Source organism: Glossina fuscipes, unplaced genomic scaffold (assembly GCF_014805625.2).
Source record: "Glossina fuscipes isolate IAEA_lab_2018 unplaced genomic scaffold, Yale_Gfus_2 1, whole genome shotgun sequence".
In the NCBI taxonomy this organism is placed as follows: domain Eukaryota; kingdom Metazoa; phylum Arthropoda; class Insecta; order Diptera; family Glossinidae; genus Glossina; species Glossina fuscipes.
The window spans coordinates 27,682,615-27,707,847 of record NW_023998415.1 but is presented as its reverse complement, the minus strand read 5'-3'; the positions used below and the strand labels follow the sequence as shown (position 1 = coordinate 27,707,847).

At 34.2% G+C, this 25,233-nt stretch overlaps 1 long non-coding RNA gene across 1 annotated transcript; it reads right to left on the bottom strand.

The window, feature by feature from the left end:
• Window positions 1-518: 518 nt before the first annotated feature.
• On the bottom strand, window positions 519-16,232 carry LOC119632389. Its single transcript, XR_005246782.1, has 3 exons — window positions 16,192-16,232; window positions 15,973-16,138; window positions 519-798 (listed from the first exon to the last, which is right to left on the bottom strand). It is a non-coding gene; the product is annotated as an uncharacterized LOC119632389 (long non-coding RNA).
• Between the last annotated feature and the right edge of the window lie 9,001 nt (window positions 16,233-25,233).

Here is a 25,233-nt window from a genome sequence, read left to right as displayed (position 1 = left end):
ATTAATTCGCAACGGGCTATAAGTGACAGTTCGTACCTAAGATTCAGCTAATCATACTGCGAAAATTTTTTTATTTAATCTCTTTAATCTACGCCTATTGACTATGCATACGCTTGCCAATCTATGCGTCTATGAAGGAATATTTTGCTTTTCAAAAAGAAAATAAATATAACGGATTATTCAAATAATGAGTTCAGAAGGAAATTCGTTCTTTCCCATCCATTCCCGTTCTTTCATTATAATGGGAGTACCATTACCCATCAGGGTTCAAAGTAACTTCAATTCCATTTATTAATTTTAATCGTTTTTAGAAATATTTATTTAATCACTTATTAACTTTGTTCTTATTATCATCTATGTGTATTACGTATAAGAGTACAAGACTTCTTTAAAATTGCGCGTATGCGCAGTAGAATTAAATGCATATTAATCGATGAACTAAAAGAACAAGGGCCAAGAATCTAGTGTAATGAATAAGAATTGAAAAAATACCTTTACAATCCATTAAATCGGAACATGAGCATGCGATAGCGAATCAGGTCGCTGCACTTTTCTATCTAACTATCGAACACGGTTTGTCCCACTTTTATGATGCGTACGTTGTTACGGAGTGCCGAGCTTTTGGATATTTGCGTCGTTGTCGAACGGCCCGTTGGTATTTCGTATCTATACCAGCCGCGATTGTGCCTCTGTCCTACATACGTGAATGTTGTTTTTTCTTCTTTTACCCTTTTTTTACCCACTTGTTTATTTATACATTGTCTTTTGTATGCCAGATGAATTTCATCCGTAAATAAACTGAAAGCGGAATAGGAAAAGCCTTTAAGCTATTAATAGAAGTCAATCAGGAGTAAAATTTTTAAGGAACACTATGACGAGAAAGAGACGTTCGAAATGTTGAACAAATGGAACAATCCCTTAGGCAGTTATGAAGCGAACTGAGCCCATCTGTTCAGACCCAAATAGATCGAAGGCACGAACACCACAAGATCGTCACCAGTAGAACACAGATAATTAAAATCAATCAGGCGAACAGCTAAATTAGCTAGAATTCGTATTGATTTAGTTGATAACGGTGCTATTAGAGTGCTGGACCTAAGAAAAATGTAGTCGAAAGAATTTAAGAAATCTTACGTAGCATAGCTGGTTTAGCATGGGACTATATATCATATAAAGCGAAATGAATGATATCGGAAAGTTTTCAGTTACTTATACTTCCGATGTCCGTGCTTTGCCAATATCTTTTACGGAAACAAGTTTATTTTAGAGGGGAAAGAGTCCCGTACCTTAGTGTCAGAATTTGGCTCACTTATGTTAACCCTACTAATGCGTTAAGAGCTTCTGGTCCTCATCATTTGATATATGAAACACAAACGAATCAGGCAATATTTTCTTAGTTAATTTGCTAATGAGTTTATATATTCAGATATATTAACTTATAGGTTAAACAGATAACCTTAAGAATTCCAAGTCCTTAAGCGTATATTAAAATGCTGAGCAATAGGGAAAGCACTTCTCTTTAAAGAAATTTTTGGTGTCTTTCATAAAAAGCTTAAAATATATTCGCAGAACAATATATGTTTTCACAGTTGTGCACATGTATTATGAACATTGAGAAAACTTTAAACCAAGCTGGGGGTAATTTTTTCATTCCTCTCGAAAGTAAATAAACAATACGAACAATAAGACAATATTTTTAATGCTTTTATAACGCATCATATCTCATTTATATATATATATATATATGTAGTATGGCTTAAGAATTTATACTTTTTTATCAGCTTTTAAGGTTTTCTTCAAACTTTGATTGACAGCTGCACAGTTGGAGTAATTGACTATTAAAAAAAAAAAAAAAACAAAATCCATGTATATATATCCATATAAAATAAAAAATAAAAATAAAAAAAAATAAAAACATAGGAAGGAATGAACGAATGAATTGAAAAAACTGCTAATGACATATTCATACATATTATATGCGAGCGTGTTTGTGAGTGTCATTATTATCACAATGTGTTTATTTCCATATACATGTGAACGTATTTCTTTTTGAAGTGTAAAAATTTAGGTCATTTCATATCTAATACGAAAGGCGCAAATGTATTTCCATGTCAAGTTTTCAAGTATTTCATTGCATAGATAGATAGATATGTACGTAAAAATTTGAATATGGCCCACCACTGCAACTATTACCACATAGATGGATTTTGCTAGCGTCTATGGCGATACCTTATTCATAAGCTGTATGTGTAAGCATTAAACACGTTTCACATTATTTTCATTTCAAGATAATTAAAAATGTTGCTTCGCGTTACATCAGAAGTTTCTAAAAATCTTGAAACAGAAAATTTGAACAGTAAATGTAAATTCAGTTCACGATGGGTTATCCATATACTGATAGTGCAAATTCAAGTTTAAATTGATTGAGCCCTAACTATTTTTCTAACTCAATTTGGGACCATCTCTAGAATTTCTATTAGTTAATTGATATGATACTCATGCCATATTTAAATATTCCCTTCAACCACTTCAAGATATTTCCGATGTAAAACTAATCTGACATTTTCAATCAAATGTTCTACAAGTGGTCTGAAATTTTTAGAAAATTAATATATTTTTCTTCTTTTTTTTTTTGGGCTTAATAAATGCTTTCGACATTCAGGAATGCGTACCACACCACGAAGATAAATTTCGGTTAGGATACATATATATATATATATATATATATATATATATGTTGTTATATAACCGATACTCACGGGATTTTCTCTATACGTGCGAACATTATGGTGACCAGGAAGAGTTATAGACAGAGAGGGATGGAAGAAGGGAATGGTTTTTGTGAATATTAGACTTAGGAATGTCAACCCCGGAAAGACATTCGCAGGTAAATTTTTGTGAGTCACGTCAGTGTGTCCTACGGTATACAGGTAATTCCACGGCGAGTGGATGGGAATGCTGGGAAAGCCTTGTAGTCCAGTTAAAGCATTTAATTGGTAAACAAATCTCTTTTATGTCTGCCGGACATTTATTTCAGATGTTTCTATACACAAGCACAACATAGCCGACATTAAGCCGATGCTTGAGGACATCGAATGTTTTCAACATTCTTTCGCTCATGAGAACCCAATTCTTTCCCTGTGTGCGATCGGATATACGAAATTGCACAGAACTTGGTTGCAGCGGAATAAACTTTGCACCGCCTTAAATTATTCACGCCATTGACTACGTACTTCTGGACTCCCAACACATGTTGTGTCCAATGAACATCATGTGACCAGAACATCAAACATTGCCGGTTCTTCAAAGCCTCCTCTATTGACCTGATTGCATTCCCGCACGTCTGATTAAACCAGCATTTGTCGTTGGGCTTATTCCAAATTCGGGAAACGTAGTTTCGCATTCCGTATTTGATTTGGTGTTTCATATCATTTCTGCAACCGCATCGGTATTTTTATTAAGAACGAATGGTTTCTAGTTAAAATGCTTGAATAAGTTATTGAGTTCTGCCCAACTTGCTTTATCGTATATGAAAATATAACGTTTCGGGGCTAAAGAAGAAATGTGGCGAAGGTTAGTGTACGAAAAAGATTCAGGAGTGTTACAGCGGCTCAAACTGCTGGTACCGAAAGTGTGCGGACCTGGATTTCGATTAGGAATTATTGGATGAGAGGAAGAAAAATTTCTAACGTATTTTGTTGCAACCCATCGATGAAGGCTTGAAGCCATAACCTTGTGAGTTGGTGAGGTAAGTTTGGAATTGAGAATAACATGCTGTTGCTGAAACTGGAACATTACATCGTTGCGGGTATATATCACAATGCTCCCTGTGATACGACGTTTAAGTTGACATTATGTGCATCACTGTTTTCACTTATCTGAGTCTTACAAAGAGCAAATGTATCAGACCGAAATTTGCCTGCGTGTAAGATACGCCCTAATGTCTCACCTAACCTGCTAGCGTTCCTAAAACACTAATAACTAAGTGAATAAAATGGTTTCAAACAGAACAAGTGCTATTGCGTCGAGACAACGCTTGAGTAAATATGAGACCGCTTTGCTTCCATCGAAAATTTGGCAGTGTGTGATAAAGATTTTCATACTAATAATTATGAAATCGGCTGAGTACTTGTACATTCTGCCGCAATTTTTTTTAAGAGTAATATCTATGCAGCAGCCTCAAATCTTTGAGCAGACAGTTGTTCTTAAACTTGATACACAACCTAACAGTTATCTGAAAGGATACCCGCTTAAGTAAGAAAATACTTTGTTTTGCAAAATTCGATTTCTTCATCGACGTAATCCCATTCGAAGATTTCTAATCAGCTCGGCAGTTATCTAACACTTGGAGTTTTCACAACTACCTTATTATGTCGTCGTCGAAATCTTTTCTTTTGGGGCGGCAGCAAATTGAATTTCATTTTTTTGCAGTTTTGCCATTGTACCGTCCACCGTCTTGTAACACCGTGCACAGTGCACACAATGCTTTTGTTTCAATTTGAGCAAATGCGTCAACCAATGTGTGGTCAGCTTTCTCGTCACTATATCTGGTTTCAACATGTGCCAAACACATTCTTTGGAGATATTCAGAGTGTCTGCTACCGTTCGCCATGAATGACGTTGTTTTCAGTGGCATATATTATTAGATATTATACATTATATACTAAGTATACTTTGAATGGATACTTTCGTCTATGATTAAACCTCTGCTATCGTCGAGTACTGTCCCAATTGAGCAGTTAGTCACGCAGTATTGTTGCCTGGCGTGGACAAGTAGGACACGAACAAAATCCAAAAACCAATTCCACACAGCGTTCGCTATAAATACGTTCCAGTTGGCTAATGAGAGTAAATTTGACAAGATTTATACTTTCTGTGGCTATAAATCTCTTAATCGATTGATAAGAAATTTGAATTCAGCATTGTCCAGTCATTTTTATATAATATTCATAAAAGCTATTTATTTTAATATTAATTTTTTTTTAATATTTTCATGTGGGCGGCAGGCAAGCATTGAAGCCGCATTCAAACCAATCCTGATAATCTAGTAAAAGCTAACGATCTCTGAACGACAAGAGCTATTAACGAAGGCAGTCCGCCTAAACTATCAAGTGCTCATATAGTTTACTTTACTTGTCATCTACGATGTCGACGGCGACTATATCAAGCTTTCTGCCTTCTTTTATTGAAACCTTAACACCGTAGCTGCCGTTATCTCAACAAAACTGAATAAACCATTTAGAAAAAGCTGTGTCCTCATGACATTTTAAGTGGTTGGCTTAATACATCCTTCATATTACAAAAGAGGGTATAGTTTCCAAGCTCATCACTTATAAGAATCGCTAATGCGAGGATCACATTGTTATAGCAAATCGGCGTACCGTGCGGACATATCAGGGTTCCTTAAATTCTCACTCTCATCTATTGTACTGTCAATGACTACTCATATGATACAATAATCTTACAAAAACGTGTCATATGTGCTTACATTACGAGACGCCTGAAAGTCTGATGATTTTGTTAATATCATCAAATATCAAATATACGTTTATACGTTGACGTATGCAAAACTGCAATATCATATATCGTCATTACGACTAAAATAAAAAAAAAAGAAGAAGTAAATAAGAAATGGAGAATTGTTTGCTATATTATTGTCTCGTACGTCTTCTCCATCATGCTGATCACTTTAGTTGTCAAACAAGCACAAAAGATAACTAAACATAAACAATTATAAACTTAAAAAAAAAAAAAAATGTAAAACCAATAAAATAGACTGAATAGTAAAACGTAGAGGAAAATATGAAAATAGCATATGAGTAAAGGAGACAGAAAGAATTGATTATTCCATATATGTATGTGCGTTTAGAGACGCTCGCAAAGTGACTCAAAATATGACGACGCAATCTCTGAAAATTTATAATCATTAAAATAAGAAGCTTCAAATGCGTTACCAACACGAGACGCAAGCCTAATACGAGCTGCAAATCTGTTATCTAAAGCGAATATGTACGGGATTCAATCGCTTAGCCGTCTCAACGAAAGATGTAGACAAGCGTAGGCTTCTAAATCGATTTATTCCTATTTATACGCCCATCTGCTTAGACATTATTGCAAGGCTCACGGTCGCAAAGATTGGGATAGCATACTAATGCTTGACATATGCCTGCAGGGTATTCTTAATTGGACACACATCAATAAGACGAATCCGGAACTTTTAACTTAACCTATTATTCAGATGAAGTTAAAATTCAGTGCAAGAAGACGCATGAAAGACCTGCAAGCACACCCGTTATAGGCAAACACTTTGCATTTGTGAGTCCAAAGAGATGTTAAACTAAACCACGTAAGAAAATTATATTCGGCCGTGATCGAATCTCTTATACTGATCGCCGCTGTCCTATAAAAGAGAAAAAAGGGGGAAAAACTTACTTTTTATACTCTACGATATTGGACGGGCGTGGCTGGTTAAATGCAATGAAATTTGCATAGTACGTATACTGCACTTTATGTGTTAGAAGCAAAAAGCATGGAAGGTACAGTTTTGTTATGTACACGTGTGAGCGCTGTAGATTTGTCCTTTGACCGGTTTCGGTAATTTTCGCTTTATTCCTTTTGAATTTGTGGGCCAAATTTTTTCATTTTTGCGAACGAGGAAATGTTTACCGCGGATACTATATAGTTGGCCAGATGGACAGTTGGACGGACGGACATGCTTAGGCGCATTTCGAGTGTCAAGCGGTTTCCGAAGCTCGCCTCTGCGCGTTACGAGCTACAATTTTGGGGAAACCATGTTATTTTTTCCCATTATGGTACAAGTATTGGCAGCTTCGCCCACAAAATATGCGTTCAAATTTTCGTAGGTATATCCGGTGTAGTGTATTAGTGCAACAAACTAATTTTTTATTTCTTTTGAAAAAGACAGCTGCTCTCACTTTGTGCTGTAGTGCTGTAAGTGTGTCCTTGGACCGGTGGAGGGTGCAAAGAAATGAATGAAATAAATGAGCAAATATTTCCTACGATCGTCTCAAATATAATCTATCAAAGTACGTCTATTATTTTTAAATGTTGATACAATGTGATGGACATGAAAGGTTTACCTCAATTGTTCACTGACTATAAATTTTCTTCACATTTTGATGTACACATCGTCATTCGACTTACGTAGAACATGTGTTTTCGATATGTTTGAATTATTGCTAACTCAAGTTTTAAGAAGAGTTTCGTATTTATTTATATTTAAAATTTATTGCTTCGCCCGTCAATCCAAATCAAAATACAATCAGTTATTTTAGAGTGACACGTTGTCAAAATACAAAACATGACAATAAAAAATCTGGAATCCATATCGATTAAGCAAAGACAGGGATTGCAGTATATCGGGTTTGGATAGTCAAAGCACTTACAGATTTTCCACAATATGGTTAGGAAAACTTCCTTTCGAAAGGAACCGCGATTGTCCTTCCGCGCGCATGCTTTCACATGCAAATACTTGCATGCTTGTAGCCAATTCGGATTTTACAAAAATGCTATGATTTTTATGCCCACCACTGTAAAATGTGAGGTATACTCAGTTTGTTTCTTTCCATAATATATGTAACAACCAAAGGAGGCTTCACAGACCCCACAAAGTATATATATATATTCTTGACCAGTGTGAAATCCTGAGTTGAGTTAGCCATGCCTGTCCGTCTGTGCGTCTGTGTGGTGTTTATTGTTGGCACTCTCGTGGTTGCAAAAATGATGATATCGACTAGAAGCATTGAAAGCTTTTGCACGCAGGTTGGTATTGAAAATGGGCCAAATTGGTCAGAGCAGAAGCGCGCAGTGGATCGTAAAATGAACGCAACTCAATTTTTTCTAACAAAAATTTTTGGATTTCTGCTCGTTACTCGGAAATTATTAAAGTTAGAAGTCCACTAAGTCCAAAAGTGGACACAATCGGCCGTGCCCACACAAAATTACGAGTAATTAAATTTAAGTATTTTCACTTTTTTGAGGTTAAATGCTTATTTATCATAAGGCAAAGAAGACAAAACGCTTAAAACTATTTTGTATGTTCCTCAAATAAAAATATATTATCTGCCCAAAAATGGGTGAATTTAAAACTGAATATGGTAGACACCCTGATTAATTTTTTTCTTAATAATACCAGCGATATGGGTATCAAAGAAAAGAACTTGGAGATTGCAATGCGAAAAGCATAGAGGTGGGTATGGGAGGTTCGGTCCCCGCCGAATATGAGTTTCTTCTTACTTCTTAATTTTTGTGTTTTTGAAATTTTTATATAAAAATTTTGCAAAAAATGAAATCGTTTTCTTCTTTCACACGCGCCTGTCTGCACTACATTGGTTAACGTGCGCTATTTAATATCTATTCTATGGTAATTATTATTCAATTGTGAAATAGAAATGTTTTCTTCATTTTTTTTTTTTTTTTTCGTTCAATTCCATTAGTCCGGTGTCGTTACGATATCGATGCTATCGATGGTAGTTTTAACGAAGTTGTTGTTCTGTCATGTTCGTTGCCAAGTAGAGATTGATTTTGAAATTGTCTTTTTACTGATATCGATTTTTAGTATTGTTGTATGCATAAATGTACCTTAATTTCAATTACTGCCATGTAGTTGTTGTTGTTGTATTTAAAAAACTCCAGAGTGTCATATCAGTGCCTTAGTCTTTATTATAAATTAGACACATGTTAGTTTAATGTTGGCAGCCCGTTGGGCATAATAATTAGTTAGAAGTTTATATATTACAAATGCTGGAATCGTGTTTTTCGCATATGCCGCATACATATTATAATATAAACAAACGATTTGTTATACAGAAATTTATATATAACTGAAATGTATATATATATATATATATATATATATATTTTTTTTTTTTTTATTACTTACTGCGGATTAAGCAAATCGTTTACGTCAACGGCAGGCAGTTCATTCTTTTAACCCAATTTGAGAAAATTTCTCACTTGTATATCGCAGGAAGGCATTGCTCTTTAATTAAATTGACATCTTGTCAAGTTGTAAATAAGGTTACAGACGCATGCATATAAATTGTTGCTTTTTTTTGTTAATTTTTTTTTTTCAATTTCTCCATTAATTTTGCAAAAGTTCTTTGTTTCATTTCGAAATAATAACTGGAGGTGTGTTTACCTGAATCAAATCGAATTTGCGATCGCCTTTATCGTGATTCCTTTTTTAATTAAAATTTAACAGATGTTCGATGTGAATGTATCTTTTTTTGTATCTTAGATCATTTGCTATATAGGGTATATTGCGTGTGTGGACTCGAATATAAGACCCCAGAAGAGAGACGCTTAACACAGATCCAACTTTTATTACACTGTTTGACCTAAAATCATTTGCCGAATCAACTTAAACTTGACCCTCTGATGGTTGCCCATATATTTTTGTGTTCAACTCACTTGTCGCAATTGTTGAGATATTTTAATGCAAATTAGTATCGTGATGTCTTTTGACCCGTAGACTAATCCTATTAGAAACGATTTGGTTTGGATCGTTTTTACAACCGCCCCTCGTATAAAGCCCTATTTGGGAAAAGTCATTATAACAACTTTAGATAATATGGGTCGATGTTTTGAACGCCACAGTACGAACCAAAGTATGCTCACCAAAGTAAGCCTCTCTCTATGGCAAGAAAATCAATTTTTTATTGCCTTAAGACGAAAATTGCTGAGGAATCTTTAAAGAGAAAAATAATTTTGCTAAATTTGGACTAAGTCAGTTCATGGTTTATATAAAAAGTGCAATGAAAAGTTTACCTCTACAGGAGGCGGAGCAAGGAATTATTATTGGTTTTTATTATTAATAAAATCAATGAAAAATTTCTTGAGACGAGATGGCGTAGGTTACTCAACTCTCGGCCTTAATGTAAACATAATAATGTTCTTACTTGTTTTAATAATTTTTTCTCAATTTGAAAATCATGTGCTTCTGCACATTCTGCACCGGGAAGAAAGTATTCTATGAATGGTTTTTTATCTCTCATGTTTTCGTATTTTTCTAATTTTTATTTTTTTATCTTCTTTAGTCTATGTATACTCACGAATATACACGTGCTTAGTAATGGTTATTCCGAAGGATTAAACGTTCGAAATGGAATGATAAAACGATCCAGGACCACAATTTATATTTTGAATTTGGGAATATATATATATAGAAAATTATATATATATATATATGTAAAATTGTCTGCTTGTTTTGCTGTCTAACTACAATTAAAGTTCATATAAAGAGCCAAAAGTTTCTGTTCTGCAAACGTCTTAAATGAAAGCATATTTTGATCCGCCTGAGTGGCCAAGTAGGCAATGGATTCTGACTACCAACTAATGGTTTTCAATAAAGCCGACAACCTTAGACGCTGGTGCAAGCATATTGAAATACAATTATATTTGCTCCTGGTAATCGCTACAATACCGTTGATGGCACTCTTGGAGATGAAATTGCTGCCTATTCTTCCAGGATTTCATTTGAGTTTTTTTATTCCCTTCTAATGTGCGACACTATTTGCACTATTAGAAAATGGATAGGAAATGATTGCAAAAAGAATTTCTTAATAGATTTATCATCTTTAATATAGCCCTTATAGATAGTATTCTTCAGATTAATATAACGTGATTAACGGTTAATCGAACGTGTTTTTTTTTCTGAGAGCAAATGGCGGTACTCTCTATTTTATATTGACTTACGGAGCTCCCCCGGTCAGAGCAATTCTCTGAAAAAAGACCACACACACACACACACACCCACACACACACACACACACACACACGGCACAAACATCCCGAAAATGACCAAAAAACGCAGAGTATAACATAATCACCTGAGAGGGAGCCATAAAAACTTGACCTAATTTTATTGGAGTAAACTCATTTATTTACGTTTCGTTTGAAGCTTTGTGTGCGGACGTTTATAACGTTTAATTTCTTTTCTTTTGTTTTGGCATTTTTGTTTTTTTTTTTAATACACTGAATAATGATTCATAACAATTTTGTGTTACTGTTTTATTTGTATAACTTTAATGAGGCATTAAACGTTAGCAGTCTTTAGATTTAACGGACGTATATTTTCTTGATCATTTATAAATAATTTTTTATATATATATATATATATATATATATATTTTTTTTTTTTTATAAAAACAAGTAAATTTTTTTGAATGCCCCGTTATCGTCGTCATCGTTTTCATTGCCGTAGTTAAGATGAATAGTTTTTATATACAAATGTTAGTCTGTTATTATACACACGTACGCTTTTGTCTGACTGTCAATCAATTAGTAGCAGTTAATAGGCTTATATGCGCGTGCGTGGGTCTGAATAAAATCATGTTCATATCTTTTCAATGTAAGTTATTGATGCTACTATTAGACAGAAAAACGAATCATCTTTATGACATTAAGAAGATGTTTAATAGGAAAAAAATCTTCGTCGGATCATGAAATCGATGCAGTCTGTTCTTCAAGCTTCTTAAAAATTGATTGATCAAGAAAAAACTTTCAAGAATGTAATGCGCTTCTGACGTACCAGCAATTTTGTAAGAAAAATACACGTTTGTTATATGAAAATGATAAAAGATATTTTATTCGAAGTATTACCCATTGCTAGCCATGTGTACTGTTTGCCCACCTGTCTAACAACTTGTGGATGTCACGGCAAAAAACTGTTTCCCGTTTGAGGCAAACCAGTCATCGAACTGCGTAAATGCGTAGCCAGCCCATCCATGCAAATAAATAATAATCAGAAGAACTTGAGTGTGGTGTTGAGTAAGCCATATGGTCTAGTACTTCGCAGTTACGTACTTCTAATTTGTGGTGAACTGCTTTTACCAATCGACGGACGAATGGAAGTTTTGTTAAATAAGATTTAAATCGAGTAATTGTTGTTGGTAGCGTTTGCTATGAACCATTAGGACATTAAGAAATAACAGATCACACTGTTCTGGCTCTGAAAAAGCGATTTAGTCTCGCAATTGATAAAGATGGTAACCCTACGTTTACGCTTAGATTTTTGCACTTGAGATTCTAAAAATAATCACCACTTTACATCTCCAGTTCGGGTAAAATGCAAGAGAGACTTTCTTTCGGGGCATTCGGCAGTGGTGGAAGGGTTTCGTTTTTTATCGAACAAACACACTACAGACAATTACACTCAAAAAATACCCGTACAGAAGCCCTTATGCAGACAGACGAATTCTATAAACTTTCCTACCGGGCGGGCTGATATTATTCCATGGTCTAGTTTACACCTTACCCTATCCACAATCTCCTTTAGACCATAAGTTTATGTGGGCGACCCTGAAAATTTCTACGTCAACTTTTCTACTTGACGGCAGTTTAACAATATTAGTTATTATTAAGGAAATTTTTGTATAAAAACACATTTTAGCTTAAGGACTAATACTGTTGTTATGAATCAGTTTTTTGAAAGATCTATCAATTTATTGAAAAAGATTTCATCCGAAATGTCACCTTATGCAATTGCAATGCGACTTATACGTGCCCCTGGAAAAATTCTGCAAAAATCTTGAAGAAAACAATTTTACTTTCTATACCCATCACCAAGGGGTCAATTCGTTTTGTCAAAACGTTTGCAGCGCTCCGAAGGAAGCTTCAGAAAACCCATAAAGTATATAAATCCTTAATCAGCATCAAATTCTGGAGCGATTTAAGCATGTTCGCCTGTCCGCCAAATGTCTGATGTGAACATTGTCCTGACCACCAAAATAAGGCTCTCGACTTTAAATTTGGCAGAAACATTGGAAGTACTCGCACGCAGGTTGATATTGAAAATCGACGAAATTGATCGAAGGACACGCGTACCGTATTACGTGCAGTGAGAACACCTCTGTTTTACAAAAGGAATAAAAAATTGGTTTTTCGTTAATTACTCATAAACTATAGCATATAAATCTATAACAAATTTCAACAAACATTCTATGAACGGCACTGTAATAACTGTACAAAATTGAAAAACTTGGCCACACCTACTCAATTTTATGGTATGTAATATGGAACGAAGTTTAATCATAACGCACACCAGCAAGCTTCAAAAAGCCCGTAAAGTGTATAAGTTCTTGGTCAGTTTCATATCCGAAATACACCTAAGAATGTCCGTCTGTTCTAATTTTTGGTAAGCATTCGCCCGTTAGCGGAAACGAAAATATTGGTTACGAATTTACAAAAAAAAATTCGGAAGTGTCGTAAACTATCCAAGGGACACGCCTTATACTAAAAAAACTTTTATTTTGAAGATAGAACAAAATCGGCCGCCCAGACTCCATATTATAGAGCTTGAAGATTTAGTTCTTGTACTTTTTTTTTAATCTTTTTTAGGATAACGATGATGAATAGAAGAGATTCGGTCACGATCGAAAATAATTTTCTTCGTTTTTTTTTTTTCTTTATCTAGAATATACCGGGGAATGTTTAGATACAAAGGTGTTTAAGTGCAACTGAGCGGCATCTCAACGACTCATTTTTTTTGGAATAAATTAATTGTATTAAATGATTCGAAAACTGCCAGCTTCATGGAAATTATCCGGAGTTACCCAAACGTATCGGCCCTGAATAATTGAAGTATATAGTTGTCAGCTGAAATAAAAAATTTATACAATTCACCACAACCAGTTACTTTTACGTATTAGTCATTCAAAAAAAAAAAAAAAAAAAAAAAAAAAATTTTTTTAAAATTATAATTAAAGTGCCAATTAAAAAAAAAAACAAAAATAACAAAAAAAAAAAAAAAAAAAAAAAAAACATTTTTAAAAAGTTTATCTTAAAATGGTGCAAAAACAAAAAAAAAAAAAAAAAAAAAATTAATCACATTTAAATCTACTTTTATAGGTATATTCGTTTTATTTACTGATTCCATAGTTGTGAGTGTGTTTAATTATTAAGAAACAAAAAGAATGAATAATTGCTGCCTCGACTTACTGACAGCTACTACTGAATATAACCACATGTTACTCAACTTGTTCGATTTCCTTTGTCCTTACGGTGGCTGTAAGTTGAGCGAAAGAGAAAGAAGACAGAGAGAGAGAGAAGGAGTTATGACGATTATGTATGCGGCAGCAGTTTGAGAGGTGCTTTCGTAATATCTTTTTAAAAAGCGCATTAAAAAAAAAAAATTGAAAACATTTGATGCGTAACGGATTATTGCCGTTGGCTGCCGCTGTTCACATTGTTGGCAATTACAGAATTACCGATGATTTAAAACGATTGCCCATTTGCTATAAAGGTTAAATGTCTAAACTGAATGCGATGGTCATGCCGATGATGATGACTATGCTGACGTCCCTATTAATAATAGTTTTTAATAAATTAAAAAACAAAAAAATATATATATATATAAATATTAATGTATACTCATAGCAACGCACAAAAACCCACCAACATCAACAATAACATCAGTTTTGCATTTGTCAAACGAAAGCAGAAAAAAGACGGCAGAAACGAGAAATGATACAAAAACAGGTAAACTAATAACTCCCGAATAATTTTAGCGACGGTTAATAACATTGCCGATCGACTTAACTTAATGAGAAGTAAAGAAATGCATCGCAGTTGCAGACAGGCAGACACAGTCAGTGCTTTTAGAATTTGTTACACATCAACCAAATGGGTTAATGGTTTGGAATCTAAGGGCATTAACTATTGTTTACGAGCTATGATACAAATACCTTTCACTATATGCTGTCGATGACTAATTCTAGCAAAGTTCGAAAAAAAGCAAAACATTACAACAAATGAAGTCACTAAAGAATTTACATCAGACCTGGACTGAATCTTTGATATCCACGACCTAAAATCAATACAGACAGGTGAACGTGTCAGTCGGCCGATAACGTTAAGATTTTAACTCGATTTAGAAATAAGATGCACGAGTCTTAAATCATTAACTGTTATGGATATGTAGTAAGTTACAGAGTTCTACTTGTGCGACATTTAGATTTGTCAAGGACACACCCATGTTTGCATTGATTATGTTGGCCATTCAAAATTTCAACTCAGCAGGACGTACGTTCATTTAGTGTGAGAGGGACGATAGTTGCAAGCAGATAACATCTGCTTTGGAAGTTAATTCGTTTGCATTTCAATTTTTACAACCATCAGCCTTTGAGAAGTAGACTCGGCGAGTCTGTCGAGGGGAGAAGAACTATTTGCGGCGTGATCACGGTGGACGTCAAAGACGCTTTCAAGTAGGTGCAGAAATTAAGAATGGGGTCCCACAAGGATCAATCCTTGGTCCACTACTACGGAACATAATGCATGACGATATTCTGTGGTTGCAGCTTGCGGTGGATGCAGCGATTGTTGGCTTCACGGATGATATAACTATTGCAGTTACTGCAAAGAGTGCAGGGAAAAAGCGGTGAACGGCGGATGGACGTTCGCACTTATACCAAACGAAGAACAGGGTTTGAGCGGAGATAGCCCCAAGGCGTGATGAAGTGTGGAAGTGTAGAATGTAGCAGATGGATTCATATTTGAGGTGCTCCGAGAACTGCAACACTTGCAAAGGCAGCAGGTGAGAAGAGGAGGCAATGCAAACCAATAAGGCAATCCACTAAGATTCCAAAAGTGCGAAATAACACCAACCAGTAAAGTAATGCCTAACGGTGGTCCTGCGGAGGAGAGTAGTAGACGAATTGTGTGTGCAGGATAGTTTTAGCACATAGGCACCAGGAATGGCGAATTAGGCATGCTCCTGGCATGGGTCGGTTGTATATTTCGGAGATTTCTAGTTCGCATAGCAAAAAAAAACACACACACAGGCACACAAACGCGGAAAAAAAACACGAAACAAAAATCTCTTCGCATCCTTATGTAAGGGTTAAAGAAGGATTTAATTATAGTGAAAACTTATAAATAAAGATAAACGAGAAAGACAGATTAGTGAGCAACAGACGTAAGAGATGTGTTTACTAGAACAATATAAGACGTTACCAGTATGCATATGCCCGAGAGCGTAAGGTGCATTCATGCTTATTGATTTCCCGCAATGGTAATCTTCGTATAGAAAAGTTAACGGATGTATCGAAAGAAGTTTCTTCTGTTTCCTTTTCTTCGTTTCCACTGCAGAGGTTTAGGTTGTGAACTGTTTATTACGGATCTAGGAAATAGAAGCGGGCAGTAGGTTATGTGACTAAATTATTTAAATTTCACCTTGTAAACAATGTTGCGAGGTGCAATGGATGCCAGCAGGCCTGCAGAGATTTTCTTTTCGTCGTTTTCGGTTTATTCCATGCTCACAGATCATGGCACACTATAGAATTGATCATCTTCAATGCCGACGTTCACCTTCAACATCGAAGGGATTATATCCGCCAGCAGGTATAGATGTGTCATACGCTTTTTGATATCCAAAGATGTCCTCCCACACAATGCTTACCAAATTTTAAATGAGGTTATTAGCGCGATTGTTCTTCCATTTTTTTGATGAGAGCTTTCCATTTCGACAATAATGAGCGAACAGGGTTGTAGTAAGCGTGACCAGATTAAAAGCAAGTTTTTTATCGGCAAATTTCTTTATCATAGAATTTTCCCAAGGGATTAACAAGTTTAATAAGCTGTTTCTAGAATAGTCTGAAGACAAATTAGTAAAAAATGAACTTTTGTACATTCACCGAAGATCAGGATAAAAAATTTGTTACTTCCCCGCTTACCATTATCGCTCATTAATAAATTGTTGTCATTTTTACTCTGTATGCACGTTAAGGCAGTTCAGAGAGTGTGGATAAGGTTATTAGGGAAGAAAAGCAATTATTTCAATGTACTCTTCTAGACGACATAAAAATTTTTATTTGTTTTAAATGATTCCAACCTTAAATCCGTAACATGCATCGCGATAGCTATTCAGCTATTCTTCTATAATACTTATCGGATTTCATTTTTATTTTATATTATCATTTTTATCTTCAACATCTGTATCAACAATACCATAAACGAAAATTAATTTAGAAATATTGTGTTGAACAAAAAAAAAAAAAGAGAAAAAAAAGAAAAAAAAATGAACCTCATAAAAAAATTTATTATTACATTTTTTAAATGAATTTAAATCAAAGACAAGTGTCAAGTCCCACTCATAAATATCCACACATATGATACAAATAAACTTTTTGTATACGAGACAGAAGCAGAGACAGATGCCGGCTGAGTAAAATAATATATGTATGTATATATATATCATACATATATAAAAGTATATGCATGCATGCATGCGTTATTTACGTAAATGTGTAGACACGTTGTACTCATGTGGATCGGTGTGCGTAACGCACGACAACGGCAATCTGTTCATTATACACATACAAATGAACGGATACAGAAAAAGACGTACAAAAAACGTACCCACATGTTCGCGAGCAGATTTCTACAATAACAACAAATTAAGCAAAACTAATATAAATTAATAAATTGAAAGGAAACCTATTGAAATGAAAAATCACATAAAATCTTGTGGTGACATAGATATTTTTAGGTCGGTCCCTCACTCGACAAAAAATAATTGTCGATCAAGTTCTTCATAAAATGTAAATGCGAAGACTTGCGTTGTTTCAATTTCGCGTAACTGATGAGATTATATATGTACCGTCATTCCATATGCGTAATAGAGAAGTTAATTGCGCAATTTCCCAAAACTTACTTATTGAAGACAAATATCAATGTACGGCAACAGAATAACGTAACAACGCTTTCATGCGTAATAATTTGTGACTTAGATGATATCATGCAAAGATAGTTATTCTTACGACATTCTTATGTAATTATCTTTATTCTTTGACACTTCGATAAACAAAATAGGCTAAATATAAGCGAGATTAATTCAGCGACACTTAACTTCAACGATTAAAAAAGTTGCAACTTTCGTTTTGTCAGTTCGGGATTAATATCGTCTTGTTCGTGTGCACTAAACATACGATAATTTTTCTATATAATCATTAATTAAGTTTTTTCGGATGAAAGTCAAATCTTAATGCACATACAAAAATTTTGCTTCAAATATTTTAAAAACAAACAGGAAGCACGATTGCTCTCGAAAAACAATTGTTTTTTTTTTTGCCTTTTGATTGTCTTTCTGGTCGCATTATGATGGTTCACAGTTTTGTTTGTACCTCAAACAAAATAAACAAAAAAATCAAAGGTTTTTAATATATCGAAAATCCAATGTTTTTTCTGAAGCCAAACCTAAAATTTCGAAGCAGTCTTGAAAGCCCTGATATCGAGGAAAAGAGATTCGAAGCTTTAACTATCCCCTATAAGGTTATATAAGTTAATTCGGAAAATCGAATTTTTGGTTTAGTTTACAACTTTGTCCCGATCATAATTATTTCTTATGTTATTTCTATATATTTAAGGAAGAATTCAATCCAAAAAATATCCAAAAAATAGGAAAATTAGCGCCTACCAGCATATTTTTTCGTACACTTTGTACGGCACTTCCATATGTAGGTCAAAAATTAGTAAGTTTGGTTTGCTTGGTTATCGATATATCTGTGTATGTATGTATATATGTAGCATCAAGCGCGAGGCTATTCGCCAGAATTATTGCAGCACACTGCAGCTTTTCTGTGAAATTTTGAACATGAATTTAATTCATACCGTACCGCACCGCAGCCGCTCTAGTCGCTTCACTAAGCTTTGCCTGACTACAGACTACGATATGTGATATAACCTAAAATGTCGCACTAAATGAATGTCTAGAATGTGTGTGCAAAAAAGGAGAGACAAGATTTGGGTCGACAAGATTCATTTTCGTGTTGTTTGTTACGCTTCTTTCTCAGTGTTTTGCACTGATAAAAAGGGTACGTCTTTAAAAAGGGACGACTTTAAAAGAGAAGGATTGGCCGGCAAAGAGGAATACCTTGCTTAATCGGAAAATACAGTTGAGAAACTGAATAAAGAGGCAGCATTAGGTAGCTATTACAAAAGAAATGTTTTGATCTAGAGATTTTATCTGATTACCAAAGATAAATTTACGTTTTATGGGTTAAGATTAACACAGTAAATGGATTAAGTTTTCTCTGTTTTTTTTTTTTTTTTTATTGGTGATACGCATTTATGTAACTGTTGACACGTTCTTGATTGTTATTGTAAAGGACTAAGAAATAAAACATCAAAATTGAAGTAAAAGGAAAGGAGACACTAAACTGCATTTAGGGAACACATGTTAGGTTTAAAGTACCCTCTAAAGAGATAATTTTTAAAAACATTTCCATTTGCCCAGCTATATATATATATATATGTATAGCCACTAGAGCTTATCCAAACACTTGTAATTTATATACCCAAATAAAAAAATATACATGTGTTGTCAAATTACTTATGCACGTGCACAATACACTGAAAAGAAATTTGGGAAAAAAGAGTGTCGTTGCCATCCATAATCGATTGCCTATTACAGTAAAATATAAGAGAATGTAGCTATTTATTGGTATCTAAAAAAAATATTGCATGCGATAATTTTTAGTAACTTACTTGCATCAATTAGGATCTATCAGCAGCAGTAACAATGATAATAAGTCAATTTATGGAAACTAAATAAATGTTCTCTAGGAACTACATTTGCCTAAAAAGAAAATACAAATACGGGAAAGAGGCTCCATACGGTGCGAACGGATGTTTATAGATAGTCACTAATATTTTGGAATTTTCAAAATTGTTTTATTACGTTTCATAAAGTAAGAAAAAAATCTTTTCGTACAAGCAAGAAAGGTTGCGTGCTACTATGCTTTAGTTAGCCTAAGTAATTATCTAAGAGGCAAACCATTTATATAGATGATGTTCCATTGCTTCTTAATCTTCCTTACCGCATTTATGCCTCACAAATGTAATCGCTTATCCGTGGCACTGTCGATAACTCGAACTCGTTTTTGCGAAGCTTTTGTTTCCTTCTATTTCTCGTTTCCTTGCCTTTTTTTTTTGTTGCAAAAGCGACGATTCTCATCATCTCCATTATCTTTATATGGTAATGATGTTTGTCAGATGCTGGACTGGGTTAAAATTTAAGTCGTAAATTAATGACAGTAAAAGAGTGGATAGTAAGCAACATAAATTTTCTACACACTCTATTTTTAAAGGATTGGTTAGTTACTTTAAAGAAAAAAGCTCTTACTATATTAGCAAGTGAGAGAATTCTTGATATGTTTATAAGTGAATTTTGTTACTAAGCACACAAGTTCAATTTATTGTAAAGCATATCGCAGCAGCTTTTGAGCAATGTCTCCGAATTTTGCGTCCGAGGCAAGTGAGAGAGAAATTTTCATATATTATTATAACAAATATTCTGCGTGAAACGAATTGACTTTCACTTCACTGTATTCGTATATTGTTTTCGTGCGAATTTAATTTTGGAATTTATTTCAAATAAACGAATTCCTCTTTTGCGATCAGTCTTGCGGTAGTTTCTAATCCATCCATTTTTTTTCACCTGTGGCCTGTGTGTCATTGGAAATCCTGATATTACAGAATTAAGTTAAAAAGGTGCATAGTCTTAAGCATATAAAAATTAATATTAAAGTCAAACAAGGCCGATTATTAATTACCGTACCGTACACCGCTATTTTTTTAAAATAATTCTTTAATTATTTTCATAATAACATACTAAGAAGTACAACCTGCTCCAATGTAAAGGTTCACTTTTCATGGAAGTGTCCTTGTTTGGGAAGGGAACCAAAAACAAAATGACGTTGTCCAAATTTAGCAAAAAAGATTTTACTTCTTCAAAGATTTTCGTCATAACGTATTAAATGAGGCTTAATTTATATGAGGCTTAATTTATATAACCTGGTAGTCAAATAATAGACTTACAAAAGCTGAAACTTGTTATATGTAAGTAACTCTTATGAGAAATTGCTTTTATGAACGAGTGAGTTTTGACTACGAAATTTTAAATATCTAAATGATTCGGCATATAAAGGCGTTCTTTTCGTCGGATCAATTCTATAGAAGAGAGGGGTCAATGAAAAGTTGACTCATCCGATCAAAATTTTTAATATGCTTTTGCTGAATGATATGCTGAAATAGTATTTTTCAGATATTTTTCTTGAGCTTATCCTCCATAAGTAGCACTTGTGGTAAGGATAGCTAAGTTTGTTGGATATATGCAACACCTAGCCAAGGAATTCAAGGAATTATTAACTGAATCGATTTAAGCATGCCCATCGATCATCTGTCATTTTGATATCTGTGCCATGGAATTTTGTATGAATAAATAAGCATGAAAAGTGATCCAAAGATGAACATTATTGAAAATGAGTTCAATCAGACTGCTTGTGCGATTTCTAACTTTATAGGCACACTTTTGCAGATGAAAAAATTTCTCGAAAAAAGCTCAGTGATAAATAACAGCCTGGCGGGAACTTTGCATCAAAGCGGATCCACTTTTAAATGCTTGGTCAATTTTAATTTGTGATTTTGTGCGATGAAAATTAGTGTTTGGCAAACGGACATACTGTGCTAATTATGGGGTAGTGTTTACACCGGTGTTCGGACCTCTCTGCATGTGAAGCTTCGCATCAAAATTTATCCTTTACGATGTATATAACTTTTGGTATTTTATGGCGAAAATAGAGTAAGAAATTATCTGATTGTTATGCTTTTGTACCTTTCTTTTATTGTTACGGGTACTAAAAATAAACTTAAACTAATACTGTGAAATTGGACGGTTATCAAGAGCATGTATATACTCTGTGGCCTTTAATTTTGTTCTCGCTATAAAGCCAGGAAGACATTGCAGGCATGCAATTATAATGCAAAGACGCAAAGACCGATATCTAAATGAAAAGAAGCTGGGCAGTGCTCGTTTATGGTCCTTGAGGATGCCTGAAATTTAACTTAATATAACTTTCATAATATGACCCATTAGCAAAGAATTTGTTTAAACAGCCATCTACGCTGAAAACTTACAAAGTTCTTTTTCGTTTTTTTTTTTTTTTTTTTATCGCCTTTTTCCGGGCAATTCCGGATTATATTAAAGATTACTGCTTCCACTCTATCGATCAGCATTGTTTTAATAAATTTTTAAACTTAAATGCAGCTACATGCAGCATTTACATTTGAATTATTTCTCTTTAATTTCATTCGTTTGTGCGTTGCGCTATTACATACAATGCCATATGAAATGCTCTTACATAACATATACACAATGATTCCATGAAACAATCATCCATCACGATGGATTTAGTGTGAAAACACAAATTAATGCCTTTTTGTCGAGTTGGCTGAATGGCTGCGTAGCTAGTTTCCCTAAAATGACATTCAAACAAATATCAAAGTGCGAGCAATGCAATTGAAGGCATCCTCCACCATATATGCAGCCAGTCAGTTAGTCAAAAGTACTCCAATTCATTTTATTTTGCACTCGGTTTACTCAAAATCGTACAGTGCAGCAGTCTTTAATCTATGAGGCGCGATTTACGCTATGCTCCGCAAAAATCTCTTGTACCGTTTCCTTTGTTCGACCTTCGTCGGTAAGTGATTTGCAAATCGCTGCCATATTTGGTACTAATACCATTGTTGATGCAAAGTCTCGCGCGGGTTGCAATAAAAATAATATTTGATAATTGCATTTCTGAGCAAACAGCGAACGGCAAACAGCAAACTGCAAACAGCAAACGCTTATTGTGTGTCTGTTGACAGCATTTTGTTGCACTTTGATAGATATACAATTTTAGCTCTTTATGCATATATATATATATATATATATATATATATATATTACCGATGTTGTTGTTTTTTCGTTTTTGCTTTCCCCCCTCCCGCTCGTCTTTTTTTTTTTTAAATTGCTATTAGAATGTTGGTGTTTTGCGTTGATTTGTTTTTACTTCAACGGTTTTTTCTACTTTAGTTCGTTTAGTGTTAGTTCTTTATTTTTTTTTTAGCGAAACACAAATACAGTGACTATTGCCTTCGCTGTTAGTTTGTATTTTTGAATATTTATTCTCGTTCAGAGCGTTTTTGGCTCCGAGCCAATAGGCCCCCTGGGTTTTTGTGTATTCTACGCCACCCTTCATCTTCCCTCTCGTCACTGCGTGTTCTAGTTGACGCTGTTAGCAATTGTTAGCGATTATGTTTATAGTTTTTTTTTTTTTTCTTTTTTTTTGTTCCCAAGACGTTTTGCTCATGAAATCTAATCACACCTATTCTGATACTCATGGATGGATGTGTGCGTTCGGATTAAATATACTTTTTATGATAGAGCCTAAAGCACATACTACGCTTACGTCAAGTCTTTTTATTATCCATTATTTGCGTTAGTCTCAATATATCCCATTTATATAAATTATTGGGACGGTATGGTCCCTTTCACGTACACGCATACATCGCATACTTATTATTTATATCCAATTCATGCGTGCACACATAATAAACTAAATTGAAAAATACATTAGGGGGAAGATATGTTATGATTAGAAAAATTTCTTCAAGATTTTCTTCTCTTCTCTTCTCTTTTTTTTTTTTTTATTCTTTTCATTTATTATTATTATATTTACTATCCGTTTCTATTAATTGAAAATAAACAAAATCCATTGACTTTTATTTATATTATTTGCGGAATAATGAGACTTGGAAGAGCATTTCAAATATCAATGCAATAGCACTTCAATACAGTGTTACATTTTACATATATTTATTAATAAAATCTGCAAATAACATGAATGAATTTTATATTTCACTTAGGCGATTTCGTTGTCGTCCTCAAAGTGCAAACTGTGCAGCGCGATTCTAATGTGATATTGCGTTCGCAATGAAATTGTTGCTTTGTACTTTGATAGTCAAACGATCGAGACATTAAAATAAAGTCTTAATAAAATTGCATTACATTGAGAAAACTTCAAAGTTAAATTCCCTGGAAAACATTCATGTTTTCTTTGGCTGTTTTTGTGGTTATTTTGTGATAGACGTTTTTCATTTCTTTCGACCTTTCACATTATCAATATTCATCATTAAATTATGAAAAAGCGAACGCTTCAGAAAAGTTTTCACATTATCCAAAAGTGTTTTCGAACTATGCGTTAATTTCGAATCTCAGATTGGGAATCTCAGTGCTTACGATAAATAATTGTTCCAAGCTAATTTGCACAAGTGTAGACCCCATCCAGGCGTTTAGACAGACCCACCTCGGAATATACTAACTGGATTCAGGAAATAATAAAGTCCCTCTTTTCGTGTATTTCGCTATCCGTACAAATTATAAGATTTCTATTTGCCTTTTATTTACTATTATAACTAAGTGGTCCAAATGCTACCGTCACATTATATACAATAAGGGAAAGCGGATGACTGAAATGTTCGCCTACAGAGGAATCTGAGGATATTGTATATATCAAGATAAAACTTTATGGTTGGGCAAGGCCTAATTTGCTTAACACAGCCTCACCATCCATTTTCAAATAATGGGTGTTCGCATATAAAGGGTTACTTGCCATAAGAACGGGCAAAGTCGATTTTTGTGATCCAAACGCAGCAAGCTGCCACTTGGACTGCTGCATAGTCGAGCAACTAAGATACTGTCAAGTCAGCATAACTGGGTTCTATCCTAAGTACTCGGTCGATAGCTCTTGCTTATCGAATACACATCTCCCAGGGTGCGACCATTGTCTCCTAATTTGTTTTTGATCATATTCATCCCAACTTTTCACATTCATTTCATCAGTAAATGGAAATATCATTGTGGCAACGATTGTTGTCGATATATATTAAAAATTGGGAATTTTTGCATATGTGAAAATTATATCGCAATGGGGCGTTATACCGGCAGTGGCCGGTAAAATAATCTGATCTAATCTATTTTCAGCAACAGCTATCCTTGGGGTAAAAATGTACCAATACACAAAAGTTCATCAACTCGAAATATCGTGAAAATTGCGACTTATGAGGTCAGTGCAAGGGTATATAGGCGAATATTAGACATACACTCGGGACAAAATACTTAGGTAGGTTCAAAGAATAATTTTCAATTGAGGGGTGTAATCAAGGGTGGGTTGATTTCAAGTGCTTGTTTATCTGTTTCACACATATGCAAAAATTATTTTTTTCGTTATCCAAAAACATATCGCTTCTATCTGTACTAACATGTTTTTACGAATCCGATATACAAAAACAACAAAACAAAATTTTAGAACAATGACTTAAAAATGTTAGTTTGTGTGATTTTCTACATAATAAGTGCAGGAAGTTTCAATTCCTTGCATAAATTTTTGGCAA